The following is an 18,840-nucleotide window of genomic DNA, read 5'->3' on the forward strand; positions in this document are numbered from 1 at the left end:
CTGTATAGAGAGGAGCCGAATCTGTGACGCACGAAACGGCATTGAAGCTGGTGAGGAAGCTGCCGCGGCGACCGTGACAAGAAGCTGCCGAAAAAAAAGAGAGAGAGAGAGAACCATTTGAACCGGTTTGTGTGTACACAAGTCATTCGAGCAAGCTCGCAAAAGGGCTCTTATGTTTCGTCTACAAACAGAGACTGAGAGAGTCTAGACGGGCTCATCAGAAAAAAGGTGAAATCTAACCGTGAGCGCCATCTAGCTTCTAGAATAGAAAGCCTTTAAAACACAGATTGCAAGCGGATCGTGTCACATCGTCAATTAGACAATGCATTGTTTGGGTTATCTCGTCCCGAAGGGGTTGCACTAGAAACCGTCCAACCGTCCAGAGATTCAGATGTCACTCAAGCCGCCCAAGATTCTCATTGACATGAAAACGGACCTTGACGTTCTCCTCGGGAAGACGCAACAAGTTGCAAATTGCACCGTAAACAGCAATCTAACGCAGGGGCTTAACTTTGTTGACAGTTGGAAAAGGCCTCTCTGATTGCATTGCGCTCCGAGGGATTTCACTGCGAAAACCCAAACAAACTGTTGCGCCACCAGACCAGTAGGATTTTTTAATACAAAAATAGCGACGGGATAAAAATAAACAACTGATTCCGATCAGAGATCTAAATAGAATGTCAGACCAAACTATTCGGTGGAATGGCATTTTGTGGTCATGCAGCTACCGAGGAATCTTCAAGCGGCGCACGTCCTTGTGAGAAAAACTTAGAACCTTCTACGGCAGCATGTAGGACGGAATTTGACAAACCAGTTTTAGAAGGTATTTGCTTCAAAAAACATTATCTAAAAACTAAAAACTAAAAACTAAAAACTAAAAACTAAGAACTAAAAACTAAAAACTAAAAACTAAAAACTAAAAACTAAAAACTAAAAACTAAAAACTAAAAACTAAAAACTAAAAACTAAAAACTAAAAACTAAAAACTAAAAACTAAAAACTAAAAACTAAAAACTAAAAACTAAAAACTAAAAACTAAAAACTAAAAACTAAAAACTAAAAACTAAAAACTAAAAACTAAAAACTAAAACATAAAAACTAAAAACTAAAAACTAAAAACTAAAAACTAAAAAATAAAAACTAAAAACTAAAACTAAAAACTAAAAACTAAAAACTAAAAACTAAAAACTAAAAACTAAAAACTAAAAACTAAAAACTAAAAACTAAAAACTAAAAACTAAAAACTAAAAACTAAAAACTAAAAACTAAAAACTAAAAACTAAAAACTAAAAACTAAAAACTAAAAACTAAAAACTAAAAACTAAAAACTAAAAACTAAAAACTAAAAACTAAAAACTAAAAACTAAAAACTAAAAACTAAAACTAAAAACTAAAAACTAAAAACTAAAAACTAAAAACTAAAAACTAAAAACTAAAAACTAAAAACTAAAAACTAAAAACTAAAAACTAAAAACTAAAAACTAAAAACTAAAAACTAAAAACTAAAAACTAAAAACTAAAAACTAAAAACTAAAAACTAAAAACTAAAAACTAAAAACTAAAACTAAAAACTAAAAACTAAAAACTAAAAACTAAAAACTAAAAACTAAAAACTAAAAACTAAAAACTAAAAACTAAAAACTAAAAACTAAAAACTAAAAACTAAAAACTAAAAACTAAAAACTAAAAACTAAAAACTAAAAACTAAAAACTAAAAACTAAAAACTAAAAACTAAAAACTAAAAACTAAAAACTAAAACTAAAAACTAAAAACTAAAAACTAAAAACTAAAAACTAAAAACTAAAAACTAAAAACTAAAAACTAAAAACTAAAAACAAAAAACTAAAAACTAAAAACTAAAAACTAAAAACTAAAAACTAAAAACTAAAAACTAAAAACTAAAAACTAAAAACTAAAAACTAAAAACTAAAAACTAAAAACTTAAAACTAAAAACTAAAAACTAAAAACTAAAAACTAAAAACTAAAAACTAAAAACTAAAAACTAAAAACTAAAAACTAAAAACTAAAAACTAAAAACAAAAAACAAAAACTAAAAACTAAAAACTAAAAACTAAAAACTAAAAACTAAAAACTAAAAACTAAAAACTAAAAACTAAAAGCAAGGCAAAAATAATAAGGAAGGCAAAAAACAAAAAAAAGGTGTCCAAAAGTGTCGACTACGGGAATCAAACCAGAGATTTTGGCAGAATAACTCAATCACTTAACTGCCTCGGCCGCCACAATTTGGAGTGGTCAGATGTCAATGAATGACACTTGTTCGAGATTTATTGTTTCAATTAACGAATGAACACATTTGTTTGGAACGATTCTCTCTGCTTGAATTTATGGTGTAGTTTAGTTGTTTTGAACAAATTAAAGCAAACGATAACAAAAAATTTTCCGAAAAAAAAACAAAAAAGTTATTTAAAACAGTTCCAGTTCCAGTCTTACATTTCGTTTGAAATATGTATTGCAAATTTAAAAAAAAATGCAGTACTTTGGGAAAAAATCAAGTATTGCACCTTAAAACATTAAAAAAATAGATTTGATTAAACTCACACAAATAAGGATTTAGCAAACAGGTTGTTCGAAAAATTGAAACTGAAGTACTGAAGCAATCAATTATCGAAAATCAATACACACGTGCCTGAATTTCATCCACTAATCAAAGTTCAAATCTGGATGTTCGCATTAAAAAAGCATCTAAAATGACCGCAGAACAAGCCCGGCGATCTTATCGATGAATTAGTGCACACCGCACAAACACACACACCCGCACTTCCCGCTCTTTGAGTAATTAAGCCCGCTTCAACGCCCAGCACCAGCCCTGCAAGTGATTGATGATTGCAACAAAGTAGTTGCGGTATAGTACTCGGTTTGTTTGATTGTTTTTTTTGTACGTACGTGTGTGTGTGTTTGTGTGCCCCCACTGTGCAATCACCCGCTAACTAAATGATAGAGTTTTGATTAGAGCTCCGAGTTACGGACGACATCACCCCGAGAGTGAGAGAGAGAGAGAATGAGCGATTCTCGTGATGAGTGACGAAGATGAGGTGCAATCGCGATGGTTTTGTCGTCCGAAGTGATTGTTCTCACGCCATCTCACGCTTTTCGCTCGCTCACCGATGAGTGACAGCAAAAAGTGGAATAATAAATCAAAAAAGAGTGCACTCTAATTGTGAAGCGTGTAGAACTGGACATGCAAAGGGACCAAATCGCGTTCGTTTGATAATTGTTATTACCCATTAACTACCACGAGGATTGAAAACACCATCGCGATGGCGAGTGGTGTAATGTAATGTTCGTTTGATATCATCAATGGTGTACTATTGTAGTTTGACGGCGTAGGATCAATGGAAGGATAACCGATGCATATTTTATCAGTACACATGTTTGCCCTCCCTGCTGAATAATTGATGCGAGCAGTTGAAGCTTAAATATGAACAATGTACCAAATTAAGCATAAGCATAAGCATAAGCATAGGTGCCCACCCGCAGTTGCTACTCCGTTATTGACCAGGACCTCCAGAAGTTACATCCACGAGCCGTGGAAGATAAGTGGGTGCTATCTTTCCTCGCTTCGCAACTTCTCAAAGGCCCCTATCATGCTGATCAATACCGGCGCCGGCCACGACCAGTGGTAGGGTCACGGGGAAGTGGATGGGAATGTTAGTCCGATACTTGAGTGATAGAGACCGCCCAATCGACTGCTTCTCCGACAAAGTATCACATGAGTTTTGAGGGGGTTAGTAGATGGGTATGAGGTCAGGATTCACGAGTGGCAGTGATGTGACCATGAGCATTTTGTTTATCGGTTGAAATTTTAAATCTTAGGCAGCCGGCTGCGGAAAGATAAATAATTGATTATTTAAAAAGTTTGTTTTAATCGAACGCGTGCCAACCGAGCGGTAGTGCTATGGGCTGGACTTATCAGTATATTTTTACTGTTGGTACAATTAAGATAACGCGAGCAAATGTCAAAAATAGTAGATGAGTTAATACTAAAGATGCCAGTTGGAATAAATTATTACGATCAACGAATATAAACGAAAAGAAAACAGGACACCACGTAACCGATTGTAATGAAATTAAAACTTAAACGAACTTAACCGGCGGCGTGCCTTCCTATCAACGATGATAAAAGAAGGACTTATAAATTTAAAATATAAAAAGACTCCAAAAAGCACGTTGCATAGTAACCGTGAAGTCCTCACAATCGAATCCGAAAGATAGCTATCTAGAATTTTAAATATAGTATTAATTCGACCGCGATCCTCCAGAAATTCTTCGTCGGCGTGCCTTCCGATCAACGGTGATGTAAGAAGGGCTTTATTCTTTAAATGATTTTATATCATAAGCCTTAAAACATATTCGTCGGCGTGCCTTCCGATCATCGATGATATAGAAAGGACTTAATCCAGCAATACGACTTGCTTGTCTCGAAAAAAAAAGAATTCGGATCGTTTCTATCGAAAACTATGTAAAGAGAACAAAAAAAACTCATTGGCCAACGAACGCGCGAACTAAAAATAAAGAAAAAAAAAGAAGAAGAAGAAGAAGACCAATCACCCCATGCACACAAACAGCGACACAAAAGAGATGAAAACAACACGAATCAGAAGAAATCCAATCACCCCATGTACACAAATAGCGACACAAAAGAGACGGAAAATAACACGAAAAAACAGGACTGAGCGTCCACACAGGCACCGCACTACTGATGCCATTATTTAATTATAATGACCAATCACCCCATGCACTCGAACAGCGACATAAAAGAGACGGAAAATAACACGAAAAAACAGGACTGAGCGTCCACACAAGCACCGCACTACTGATGCCATTATTTAATTATAATGACCAATCACCCCATGCACTCGAACAGCGACACAAAAGAGACGGAAAATAACACGAAAAAACAGGACTGAGCGTCCACACAAGCACCGCACTACTGATGCCATTATTTAATTATAATGACCAATCACCCCATGCACTCGAACAGCGACACAAAAGAGACGGAAAATAACACGAAAAAACAGGACTGAGCGTCCACACAGGCACCGCACTACTGATGCCATTATTTAATTATAATGACCAATCACCCCATGCACTCGAACAGCGACACAAAAGAGACGGAAAATAACACGAAAAAACAGGACTGAGCGTCCACACAGGCACCGCACTACTGATGCCATTATTTAATTATAATGACCAATCACCCCATGCACTCGAACAGCGACATAAAAGAGACGGAAAATAACACGAAAAAACAGGACTGAGCGTCCACACAAGCACCGCACTACTGATGCCATTATTTAATTATAATGACCAATCACCCCATGCACTCGAACAGCGACACAAAAGAGACGGAAAATAACACGAAAAAACAGGACTGAGCGTCCACACAAGCACCGCACTACTGATGCCATTATTTAATTATAATGACCAATCACCCCATGCACTCGAACAGCGACACAAAAGAGACGGAAAATAACACGAAAAAACAGGACTGAGCGTCCACACAGGCACCGCACTACTGATGCCATTATTTAATTATAATGACCAATCACCCCATGCACTCGAACAGCGACATAAAAGAGACGGAAAATAACACGAAAAAAACAGGACTGAGCGTCCACACAAGCACCGCACTACTGATGCCATTATTTAATTATAATGACCAATCACCCCATGCACTCGAACAGCGACATAAAAGAGACGGAAAATAACACGAAAAAAAACAGGACTGAGCGTCCACACAAGCACCGCACTACTGATGCCATTATTTAATTATAATGACCAATCACCCCATGCACTCGAACAGCGACACAAAAGAGACGGAAAATAACACGAAAAAACAGGACTGAGCGTCCACACAGGCACCGCACTACTGATGCCATTATTTAATTATAATGACCAATCACCCCATGCACTCGAACAGCGACATAAAAGAGACGGAAAATAACACGAAAAAAACAGGACTGAGCGTCCACACAAGCACCGCACTACTGATGCCATTATTTAATTATAATGACCAATCACCCCATGCACTCGAACAGCGACACAAAAGAGACGGAAAATAACACGAAAAAACAGGACTGAGCGTCCACACAGGCACCGCACTACTGATGCCATTATTTAATTATAATGACCAATCACCCCATGCACTCGAACAGCGACATAAAAGAGAAGGAAAATAACACGAAAAAACAGGACTGAGCGTCCACACAGGCACCGCACTACTGATGCCATTATTTAATTATAATGACCAATCACCCCATGCACTCGAACAGCGACACAAAAGAGACGGAAAATAACACGAAAAAACAGGACTGAGCGTCCACACAGGCACCGCACTACTGATGCCATTATTTAATTATAATGACCAATCACCCCATGCACTCGAACAGCGACACAAAAGAGACGGAAAATAACACGAAAAAACAGGACTGAGCGTCCACACAAGCACCGCACTACTGATGCCATTATTTAATTATAATGACCAATCACCCCATGCACTCGAACAGCGACACAAAAGAGACGGAAAATAACACGAAAAAACAGGACTGAGCGTCCACACAAGCACCGCACTACTGATGCCATTATTTAATTATAATGACCAATCACCCCATGCACTCGAACAGCGACACAAAAGAGACGGAAAATAACACGAAAAAACAGGACTGAGCGTCCACACAGGCACCGCACTACTGATGCCATTATTTAATTATAATGACCAATCACCCCATGCACTCGAACAGCGACACAAAAGAGACGGAAAATAACACGAAAAAACAGGACTGAGCGTCCACACAGGCACCGCACTACTGATGCCATTATTTAATTATAATGACCAATCACCCCATGCACTCGAACAGCGACATAAAAGAGACGGAAAATAACACGAAAAAACAGGACTGAGCGTCCACACAAGCACCGCACTACTGATGCCATTATTTAATTATAATGACCAATCACCCCATGCACTCGAACAGCGACACAAAAGAGACGGAAAATAACACGAAAAAACAGGACTGAGCGTCCACACAGGCACCGCACTACTGATGCCATTATTTAATTATAATGACCAATCACCCCATGCACTCGAACAGCGACACAAAAGAGACGGAAAATAACACGAAAAAACAGGACTGAGCGTCCACACAAGCACCGCACTACTGATGCCATTATTTAATTATAATGACCAATCACCCCATGCACTCGAACAGCGACACAAAAGAGACGGAAAATAACACGAAAAAACAGGACTGAGCGTCCACACAAGCACCGCACTACTGATGCCATTATTTAATTATAATGACCAATCACCCCATGCACTCGAACAGCGACACAAAAGAGACGGAAAATAACACGAAAAAACAGGACTGAGCGTCCACACAAGCACCGCACTACTGATGCCATTATTTAATTATAATGACCAATCACCCCATGCACTCGAACAGCGACACAAAAGAGACGGAAAATAACACGAAAAAACAGGACTGAGCGACCACACAGGCACCGCACTACTGATGCCATTATTTAATTATAATGACCAATCACCCCATGCACTCGAACAGCGACATAAAAGAGAAGGAAAATAACACGAAAAAACAGGACTGAGCGTCCACACAGGCACCGCACTACTGATGCCATTATTTAATTATAATGACCAATCACCCCATGCACTCGAACAGCGACATAAAAGAGACGGAAAATAACACGAAAAAAACAGGACTGAGCGTCCACACAAGCACCGCACTACTGATGCCATTATTTAATTATAATGACCAATCACCCCATGCACTCGAACAGCGACATAAAAGAGACGGAAAATAACACGAAAAAAACAGGACTGAGCGTCCACACAAGCACCGCACTACTGATGCCATTATTTAATTATAATGACCAATCACCCCATGCACTCGAACAGCGACACAAAAGAGACGGAAAATAACACGAAAAAACAGGACTGAGCGTCCACACAAGCACCGCACTACTGATGCCATTATTTAATTATAATGACCAATCACCCCATGCACTCGAACAGCGACATAAAAGAGAAGGAAAATAACACGAAAAAACAGGACTGAGCGTCCACACAGGCACCGCACTACTGATGCCATTATTTAATTATAATGACCAATCACCCCATGCACTCGAACAGCGACACAAAAGAGACGGAAAATAACACGAAAAAACAGGACTGAGCGTCCACACAGGCACCGCACTACTGATGCCATTATTTAATTATAATGACCAATCACCCCATGCACTCGAACAGCGACATAAAAGAGACGGAAAATAACACGAAAAAACAGGACTGAGCGTCCACACAAGCACCGCACTACTGATGCCATTATTTAATTATAATGACCAATCACCCCATGCACTCGAACAGCGACACAAAAGAGACGGAAAATAACACGAAAAAACAGGACTGAGCGTCCACACAGGCACCGCACTACTGATGCCATTATTTAATTATAATGACCAATCACCCCATGCACTCGAACAGCGACACAAAAGAGACGGAAAATAACACGAAAAAACAGGACTGAGCGTCCACACAAGCACCGCACTACTGATGCCATTATTTAATTATAATGACCAATCACCCCATGCACTCGAACAGCGACACAAAAGAGACGGAAAATAACACGAAAAAACAGGACTGAGCGTCCACACAAGCACCGCACTACTGATGCCATTATTTAATTATAATGACCAATCACCCCATGCACTCGAACAGCGACATAAAAGAGAAGGAAAATAACACGAAAAAACAGGACTGAGCGTCCACACAGGCACCGCACTACTGATCAAATATGAACAATGTACTAAATTATGTGTAAAGTGTTCATAATTATCTGAATAAATCAAGTTACATTGTATGCAAATTATAAAGAAGCAAAACTGATTTGTTTATGCTACGTTTTTGATTGGGTTTCTGAATTTGTATATTCCAGAATTCCTCAAATCATAAATTCCCAAAATCCTACATTCTTACATGCAGAGATTCCCAGTATTTCCTAAATCCTTAATTTCTAAATTCCAAATACCGACTTGCTATAATCAAAATTCCTTAGTTCCACAAATCTCAAATTCCTAAAATCCCAAGAAATCAATATTCCTAAATCCTAAAATTTAATATTCCTTAGTTCTTATTTTTTTAATTTTTTAATAACTGATTTCCTAAATTCCTAATTCCTTGTGCCTAAATTCCTAAATTCCAAAATTTCTAAATTCATGAATTCCTAAATTCATAAATTCCTAATTTCCTTATTTCCTAAATCTCAAAATTCTCAAAATTCTCAAAATTCTCAAAATTCTCAAAATTCTCAAAATTCTCAAAATTCTCAAAATTCTCAAAATTCTCAAAATTCTCAAAATTCTCAAAATTTTCCAAATTTTCAAAATTCTCCAAATTCTCGAAATTCTCAAAATTCTCAAAATTCTCAAAATTCTCAAAATTCTCAAAATTCTCAAAATTCTCAAAATTCTCAAAATTCTCAAAATTCTCAAAATTCTCAAAATTCTCAAAATTCTCAAAATTTTCAAAATTCTCAAAATTCTCAAAATTCTCAAAATTTTCAAAATTCTCAAAATTCTCGAAATTCTCGAAATTCTCAAAATTATCAGAATTCTCAAAATTCACAAAATTCTCAAAATTCTCAAAATTCTCAAAATTCTCAAAATTCTCAAAATTCTCAAAATTCTCAAAATTCTCAAAATTCTCAAAATTCTCAAAATTCTCAAAATTCTCAAAATTCTCAAAATTCTCAAAATTCTCAAAATTCTCAAAATTCTCAAAATTCTCAAAATTCTCAAAATTCTCAAAATTCTCAAAATTCTCAAATGTCTCAAAATTCTCAAAATTCTCAAAATTCTCAAAATTCTCAAAATTCTCAAAATTCTCAAAATTCTCAAAATCCTCAAAATTCTTAAAATTCTTAAAATTCTTAAAATTCTTAAAATTCTTAAAATTCTTAAAATTCTTAAAATTCTTAAAATTCTTAAAATTCTTAAAATTCTTAAAATTCTTAAAATTCTTAAAATTCTTAAAATTCTTAAAATTCTTAAAATTCTTAAAATTCTTAAAATTCTTAAAATTCTTAAAATTCTTAAAATTCTTAAAATTCTTAAAATTCTTAAAATTCTTAAAATTCTTAAAATTCTTAAAATTCTTAAAATTCTTAAAATTCTTAAAATTCTAAAAATTCTAAAAATTCTAAAAATTCTCAAAATCTTCACAATTCTCAAAATTATATAAATCCTTTAAATTCTCAAAATTCTCAAAATTCTCAAAATTCTCAAAATTCTCAAAATTCTCAAAATTTTCAAAATTCTCAAAATTCTCAAAATTCTCAAAATTCTCAAAATTCTCAAAATTCTCAAAATTCTCAAAATTCTCAAAATTCTCAAAATTCTCAAAATTCTCAAAATTCTCAAAATTCTCAAAATTCTCAAAATTCTCAAAATTCTCAAAATTCTCAAAATTCTCAAAATTCTCAAAATTCTCAAAATTCTCAAAATTCTCAAAATTCTCAAAATTCTCAAAATTCTCAAAATTCTCAAAATTCTCAAAATTCTTAAAATTCTTAAAATTCTTAAAATTCTTAAAATTCTTAAAATTCTTAAAATTCTTAAAATTCTTAAAATTCTTAAAATTCTTAAAATTCTTAAAATTCTTAAAATTCTTAAAATTCTTAAAATTCTTAAAATTCTTAAAATTCTTAAAATTCTTAAAATTCTTAAAATTCTTAAAATTCTTAAAATTCTTAAAATTCTTAAAATTCTTAAAATTCTAAAAATTCTAAAAATTCTAAAAATTCTAAAAATTCTCAAAATCTTCACAATTCTCAAAATTATCTAAATCCTTTAAATACTCAAAATTCTCAAAATTCTCAAAATTCTCAAAATTCTCAAAATTCTCAAAATTCTCAAAATTCTCAAAATTCTCAAAATTCTCAAAATTCTCAAAATTCTCAAAATTCTCAAAATTCTCAAAATTCTCAAAATTCTCAAAATTCTCAAAATTCTCAAAATTCTCAAAATTCTCAAAATTCTCAAAATTCTCAAAATTCTCAAAATTCTCAAAATTCTCAAAATTCTCAAAATTCTCAAAATTCTCAAAATTCTCAAAATTCTCAAAATTCTCAAAATTCTCAAAATTCTCAAAATTCTCAAAATTCTCAAAATTCTCAAAATTCTCAAAATTCTCAAAATTCTCAAAATTCTCAAAATTCTCAAAATTCTCAAAATTCTCAAAATTCTCAAAATTCTCAAAATTCTCAAAATTCTCAAAATTCTCAAAATTCTCAAAATTCTCAAAATTCTCAAAATTCTCAAAATTCTCAAAATTCTCAAAATTCTCAAAATTCTCAAAATTTTCAAAATTCTCAAAATTCTCAAAATTCTCAAAATTCTCAAAATTTTCAAAATTCTCAAAATTTTCAAAATTTTCAAAATTCTTATAATTTTCAAAATTCTCAAAATTTTCAAAATTCTCAAAATTCTCAAAATTTTCAAAATTCTCAAAATTCTCGAAATTCTCGAAATTCTCAAAATTCTCAAAATTATCAGAATTCTCAAAATTCTCAAAATTCTCAAAATTCTCAAAATTCTCAAAATTCTCAAAATTCTCAAAATTCTCAAAATTCTCAAAATTCTCAAAATTCTCAAAATTCTCAAAATTCTCAAAATTCTCAAAATTCTCAAAATTCTCAAAATTCTCAAAATTCTCAAAATTCTCAAAATTCTCAAAATTCTCAAAATTCTCAAAATTCTCAAAATTCTCAAAATTCTCAAAATTCTTAAAATTCTCAAAATTCTCAAAATTTTCAAAATTCTCAAAATTTTCAAAATTCTCAAAATTTTCAAAATTTTCAAAATTCTTATAATTTTCAAAATTCTCAAAATTTTCAAAATTCTCAAAATTTTCAAAATTCTCAAAATTCTCGAAATTCTCGAAATTCTCAAAATTCTCAAAATTATCAGAATTCTCAAAATTCTCAAAATTCTCAAAATTCTCAAAATTCTCAAAATTCTCAAAATTCTCAAAATTCTCAAAATTCTCAAAATTCTCAAAATTCTCAAAATTCTCAAAATTCTCAAAATTCTCAAAATTCTCAAAATTCTCAAAATTCTCAAAATTCTCAAAATTCTCAAAATTCTCAAAATTCTCAAAATTCTCAAAATTCTCAAAATTCTCAAAATTCTCAAAATTCTCAAAATTCTCAAAAATCTCAAAATTTTCAAAATTCTCAAAATCCTCAAAATTATTAAAATTTTCCGAATTTTCCAAATTCTCAAAATTCTCAAAACTCTCAAAATGCTCAAAATTCTCATAATTCTCAAAATTCTCAAAATTCTCAAAATTCTCAAAATTCTCAAAATTCTCAAAATTCTCAAAATTCTCAAAATTCTCAAAATTCTCAAAATTCTCAAAATTCTCAAAATTCTCAAAATTCTCAAAATTCTCAAAATTCTCAAAATTCTCAAAATTCTCAAAATTCTCAAAATTTCCACAATTCTCAAAATTCTCAAAATTCTCAGAATTCTCAAAATTCTCAAAATTCTCAAAATTCTCAGAATTCTCAAAATTCTCAAAATTTTCAAAATTCTTAAAATTCTCAAAATTTTAAAATTCTCAAAATTCTCAAAATTTGCAAAATTCTCAAAATTCTCAAAGTCCTCAAAATTCTCACAATTCTCAAAATTCTCAAAATTCCCCAAATTTTTAAAATTCTTCAGCAATTATTTTGTAATTGGGTTAGTTTGTCAATGTTTCTTGATTCGATTTCCGAAATGAACTTGAGGGCAAAATTCTCTATCAAACGTTACAAGAGAATACAATAACAAATGGAATTTTAGAAAAAAATAAATTGTTTTGTGAAATTTAAAAAAAAATCATTTGCGTAAATTTCTGCAATTTTTTAGCTGCAAATATTATTATTTATTTTTCTCAGAGGAATCCTATCTAATTTTCATGCGTTTATGTGTGATTGAAAATCATTTAAACTCGTCATGATTTATCAAATTGTTGATTTTGTTGCATTTCCAAGAAAAACATTGTGAACATTTTTGTGTTTTATGTTGAGGACCATAAAACCCAAATATGTTCAAAATGTCAACCAAACTCCCAAGCATACACGTTTCAATGTCCAAGATGAGTTTGACTGCTTTGAAACTGAAACACGTCTGTCAAAGTCGAGCAGTATCAATTGTTTTCAATGCTATTTTTGGCACACATGCAAATTTCGCAAAACCCAAACCGTGACAACGCTAGCAAATGTCTTCATCAACAAGAAAGCTGGAGGAGAAAAAAAAGCTTTCATTCCAACAACCCACTATTTACAAATCCCTAGAATCGTAGTAAAAATAAAAAAAAAACAGCGCCATTTCTACGCCACACTTTCGCCCTGATAGTGGAAGAGCCGGTTCGCGGCTGCAATTACGGATGAATGAATTACTGCAATCGACGGACAGTTTTCACAAACCCGCCATAATCACTCACTAAATCATCATTGACGAACCACAACCCAAGCTAGCAGTCCCTGGTATGGCATTACACCTGAGCAATCGTACCGGGGGCCTCCATCAGGCCATGTCTGGGTTGTTCTACACAGCGGACCTATTTTGGGCCTATTTGATTCTAGGCGTGGAATAGCCTCAAAACCAGGTCGAAGATAGGCCCTCGTACCTTTTCCACTACGTGCAACAATGTAGCAAACTGGCGGCAGCAGCAACTCCAAAGTACACAGAAAGCTTAATGTGTGACAAAAGCTGCACTCAACGGTCACGTTTTCCCATGTTTATTATTGATAAAGTGACCCTGATAATGAAAACCCATAACAGAGAAGAAGAGTGGCTGTTTTCTGTGGCACGACACGGCTCGATGTGGATCGCGGAGCTTCAGCGTCCTTCTAGAAGAAAGTGCAACTCATCACTACGATGTTTTTTTTGTTGTTGTTGCAATTCTAGACTGATGTTCGGGAGTAACACATCTACATTCGCAAATTGCTCCAAACATTCTCCACGGTGAATCGCTGAAACAATAAACTACGTCAGCGATTGCTCCAGAAGGATGGTCCCACCAATTAGTTGGCGTTACCAGTCAAATGTTGGCCCCCAGAACAGTTCAGGTGGATTAATATTGCGCCGTTTTGCTGACGCTGCGTCGGCAATTCGAGGTGTGAGCTAATTGGCACCAGCGTGGATCGAATTATTTGTGCAGTTTAAGCAAAGTTACAGGGGATTTTGTAACATTGTAGCTGTGGGTAATGAATCAGCGTCGTCAAACGGAAAATTGTGCACCGAAAACTATCATAATTTGCTTGTTATTACCTCTCAGGTTTATATATGCCTTTCAAACTAATCAGCTAATCAACTAAACTTAAACAAGAACAAGTTCCAGTTAAAAGATCAGCTTAACATTTTGCTGAAAGATCGAACGTCATTTACTAATGCACGTATAATGGGTTCCATGTGAAAGACAACACATTAATTTTCGATTCAATTGTGATAATCTTAATAGTTCTCACAATCTACAATCAAGCGTTGCATTTAGTATAAGTAGTATTTAAGCTGGAACACACTTACACAATTGTAGCGAATCATCATCACATCATTTTCTAGGAAAATCTAAAATTAAAGTGTACCGTAAATTGGGATGCCATTGATGCGATTTTTATTGTCTAACATTTTGTACAAAATTCAAAAATGCAGTCCGTTTACTGTTTAAACTCTTTTGCATAGACAAAATTATGATTATTTGAAAGGGTTGAAATAAATATATTTTAAAACAGTTTGGTCATTATAACAAACATACTTTATGCACCTTGTTTGTTTTTTAAGATAAAGTTTTTCCCAATTTTATACAAAAATGATAACCCTTTTTGTAATTTTCTGCTCTACAATCCTGCAAAGTTACAAAAAAACACGAAATTTTAAAATGAAAAAACCCGACTGGATTGTTATATATTCAAAACGTACATTAAATTTCCCTTAAAATGACATGTTCCAAAAAAAAATTACAGTTTAGTAACGAAAAATGACAGAGTTTTAATATTTTTTTTACGTTACGTTTGAGCAGTTCTCTACAAAATCAATCTTTTTTTAAATTTTATTTTTTGTATTTTTTAATCCTGCTGAAACTTTTTTGGTGTCTTCGGTATGCCCAAAGAAGCCATTTTGCATCATTGTCCATATAATTTTCCATACAAATTTTGCAGCTGTCCATACAAAAATGTTATATGAAAATTTAAAAAAAACTGTATCTTTTGAAGGAATTTTTTGATCGATTTGGTGTCTTCGGCAAAGTTGTAGGTATGGATAAGGACTACACTGAAAAAAATGATACAAGGTTTAAAAAAATTGTGATTTTAATTTAACTTTTTGTCACTAAAACTTGATCTGCAAAAAAACACTATTTTTTATTTTTTTAATTTTTTGATATGTTTTAGATGACATGCCAACTTTTCAGAAATTTCCAGGTTGTGCAAAAAATCGTTGACCGAGTTATGAATTTTTTAATCAATACAGATTTTTTCAAAAAATCGAAATATTGGTCGCAAAAATTTTTCAACTTCATTTTTCGATGTAAAATCAAATTTGCAATCAAAAAGTACATCAGTGAAATTTTGATAAAGTGCACCGTTTTCAAGTTAAATCCATATTTAGGGGACTTTTTTGAAAATAGTCGCAGTTTTTCATTTTTTCAAATTAGTGCACATTTTTGCACACTTTTGGAAAAAATATATTTGAAAAGCTGCGAAAATTCTCTATATTTTGCTTCTTCGGACTTTGTTGATACGACCTTTAGTTGCAGAGATATTGCAATGCAAAGGTTTAAAAACAGGAAAATTGATGTTTTCAAAGTCTCACGCAAACAACCCACCATTTCTCAATATCGATATCCCAGCAACTAATGGTCCGATTTACAATGTTAATATATGAAACATTTGTGAAATTTTCCAACCTTTCGAAAAAAAATATTTTCAAAATTTTTAAATCAAGACTAACATTTCAAAAAGGCCAAACATTCAATATTACGCCCTTTTAAAATGTTAGTCTTGATTTGATTGCAAATTTGATTTTACATCGAAAAATGAAGTTGAAAAATTTTAGAGACCAATATTTCGATTTTTTGAAAAAATCAGTATTGATTAAAAAATTCATAACTCGGTCAACGATTTTTTGCACAACCTGAATATTTCTGAAAAGTTGGCATTTTATGTCCTCTAAAACATATAAAAAAAAATAAATAAAAATAGTGTTTTTTTTGCAATTCTAGTTTTAGTGACAAAAAGTTAAATTAAAAATCACCAATTTTTTTTTTACCGTGTATCATTTTTTTTTCAGTGTAGTCCATATCCATACCTAAAACTTTGCCGAAGACACCAAATCGACCAAAAAATTCCTTCAAAAGATACAGATTTTTGAATTTTCACATATCATTTTTGTATGGACAGCTGCCAAATTTGTATGGAAAATTATATGGACAAACTAATGATGCAAAATGGCATACCGAAGGAACCAAAAAAGTTTCAGTCGGATTAAAAATACAAAAAAAAACGAATGACCGAAATCCTTGAAGACTGCTCCTTTGCATGGCAACTAAAGGTCGTATCAACAAAGTTCAAAAAAGCAAGTTATAGAGAATTTTCTCAGCTTTTCAAAAAAAATTCTTTTCAAAGGTGGGTAAACATGTGCACTAATTAAAAAAAAAAAGAAACTGCGACTATTTTCAAAAAAGTCACCTCAAAATGGATTTAACTTGAAAACGGTGCACTTAATCAAAATTTCACTTATGTCCTTTTTGATTGCAAATTTGATTTTACATCGAAAAATGAAGCTGAAAAATTTTTGCGACCAATTTTTTGATTTTTTGAAAAAATCAGTAATGATTAAAAAAATTATAACTCGGTAAAAGATTTTTTGCACAACCTGGAAATTTCTGAAAAGATGGCATTTTATGTCCCCTAAAACATATCAAAAAATAAAAAAAAAATGAAAATAGTGTTTTTTTTTTTGCAAATCAAGTTTTAGTGACAAAAAGAGAAATAAAAAATCACCAATTTTTTTTACCGTGTATCATTTTTTTTCAGTGTAGTCCATATCCATACCTACAACTTTGCCGAAGACACCAAATCGATCAAAAAATTTCTTCAAAAGATACAGATTTTTGAATTTTCATACATCATTTTTTGTATGGACAGCTGCCAAGTTTGTATGGAAAATTATATGGACAAACTAATGATGCAAAATGGCTTCTTCGGGCATACCGAAGGCACCAAAAAAGTTTCGGCCGGATTAAAAAATACAAAAAAAATAATCGAATGACCCAAATCTGAGAGAACTGCTCATTTATCATTTTATAACTAAATGTGAAATTCTCAAAATAAGTATTTTTGTTTATTTCTATTTTTTTTTAAATATATCGAGAATCTGGTAAAATATTAAAAATATTGTGCTAAGCAAAATCAATTTTACAAACGAAAACTACTTTATATTTATATTACCGATTTTATCGTTTTTAAGTTATAGCTGAATTCAGGTATAAATTTTCGACATCTTTTTTTTTTGCATTTTAAAACTACAAGCACCCTTGAAATAATATTTTTGAGATGCTGAGAAAATTTCTTAAAATTTTCTATCTGAGATTTTGATAATCGGGCAATTAGTTTCTGAGATACAGTCCAACAAAGAATTCGAATCGACGAAAATGAGCTTTTCTAAGTATGCATCTCGTGGCGCAGGGGTAGCGGCTTCGGCTGCCGATCCCGATGATGCTATGAGACGCGGGTTCGATTCCCGCCTTATCCACTGAGCTTCTATCGGATGGTGAAGTAAAACGTCGGTCCCGGTTTCTCCTGTCTCGTCAGAGGCGCTGGAGCAGAAATCCCACGTTAGAGGAAGGCCATGCCCCGGGGGGCGTAGTGCCAATAGTTTCGTTAAGTATGCATCACCTAATTAGCCTGCAATTTTCAACTGTCAACTGTTTGGCAAACCAAGTAAAACCTGTTCCTGTTTGACGGGGAGAATTTTTGTCAAGTTTAATTCCAGTTAGAAGTACAAAATTTGTTCAAAATAGAAAATCATTCATTGCGAAAGCAAATTAACTCGCGAGAATTTTTCGCCATTTCTACCCCAGAAACTGCCATGGCCTTGAGCTAATCGGGACACCACGTGTACTGACATAACCGAGCCTGGCAGCTCCTGTACTGCCCACTCAAGGTTTCACTTTCAAACCCGCGTAACTTTTGTCCAACGTGACACTCTGAAAAATTTGCATTGCTCAAAAGGATTTTTTTTCTTCAAACTATTAATTGAGTTACATGTCAGCAACATCAAACAGAGTCATATCAAAATTTTCAACACTTTTTCACTGTGCATCAAGGGGCATTCCGTTCGCGCACTCCAGACAATTTACGGGGAAAGGGATAGTTTTTCGCAGGCGACAAAACAAGCGTAAACTTCGCCCACTTTTGTCGTCACCAAATTGACACCCCCGTGTCAGGTGTTGGTCGTATAGTTAGCATACAGGACGAACGGGCTTACCTCGGGAGCTTTGTCGTGCATCACCTCTAGCACTGCCCGTTACACTCCAAGGTTCTCCAGGTTGAGTCAGCTGCGCGGAGGGTACTTTTCCACCTTCTAATTACCGAGAACGCGATTACGACGACGGCGAATGCATTTAGGAGGAATTTGGAACCGTTGTTTGAAAAATGCCCAAAGTGACGCTGCCATGGTCGTTCACACTACTCTCTAAATTGACTAGAAACCAGTCTCCTTCTTTGTGACGTTGGATGTCGTCCACCTATCGGTCAGCACG

At 33.5% G+C, this 18,840-nt stretch overlaps 1 protein-coding gene across 1 annotated transcript in view; it reads left to right on the plus strand.

The window, feature by feature from the left end:
* Positions 1 to 18,840, plus strand: part of LOC120412890 (hypoxia-inducible factor 3-alpha) — a 149,906-nt gene that overhangs the window by 20,587 nt on the left and 110,479 nt on the right. The window lies entirely within an intron of this gene.

This window comes from Culex pipiens, chromosome 3 (genome assembly GCF_016801865.2).
Source record: "Culex pipiens pallens isolate TS chromosome 3, TS_CPP_V2, whole genome shotgun sequence".
In the NCBI taxonomy this organism is placed as follows: Eukaryota; Metazoa; Arthropoda; class Insecta; order Diptera; family Culicidae; genus Culex; species Culex pipiens.